The following is a 348-nucleotide window of genomic DNA, read 5'->3' as shown; positions in this document are numbered from 1 at the left end:
ATTCGCGCATTCGGAATATAGGACATGATATTTTATGCTGAAACAAACAACTTTTTTCTTTCGCAAAATTGTATCTGGCAAGTAATTTTTGCAAAAGAGCAGGTTGAAGTTAACGCAAAAATTATTTCGCGTAAAAACTTATTAAGCGTAAAAACTGATTCGAAAAATCCTCTACCATTTTGCAATTTTTGTTGCCCAATGAGTAAAATGTTTAAAATCGACAGTTTTTTAAGAAAAGTTTTTTAAGAAACATCTTTAAAATATTTCACAAAGAACACTGAAAGATATATTAAAATTATCTTATACATCGATTTTATTTGTTCAGATCGATTTCGTTTGTTCAGCAAT

Source organism: Trachymyrmex septentrionalis, unplaced genomic scaffold, assembly GCF_001594115.1.
Source record: "Trachymyrmex septentrionalis isolate Tsep2-gDNA-1 unplaced genomic scaffold, Tsep1.0 scaffold23, whole genome shotgun sequence".
Lineage (NCBI taxonomy): Eukaryota > Metazoa > Arthropoda > Insecta > Hymenoptera > Formicidae > Trachymyrmex > Trachymyrmex septentrionalis.
This window is presented reverse-complemented; position numbering follows the sequence as displayed.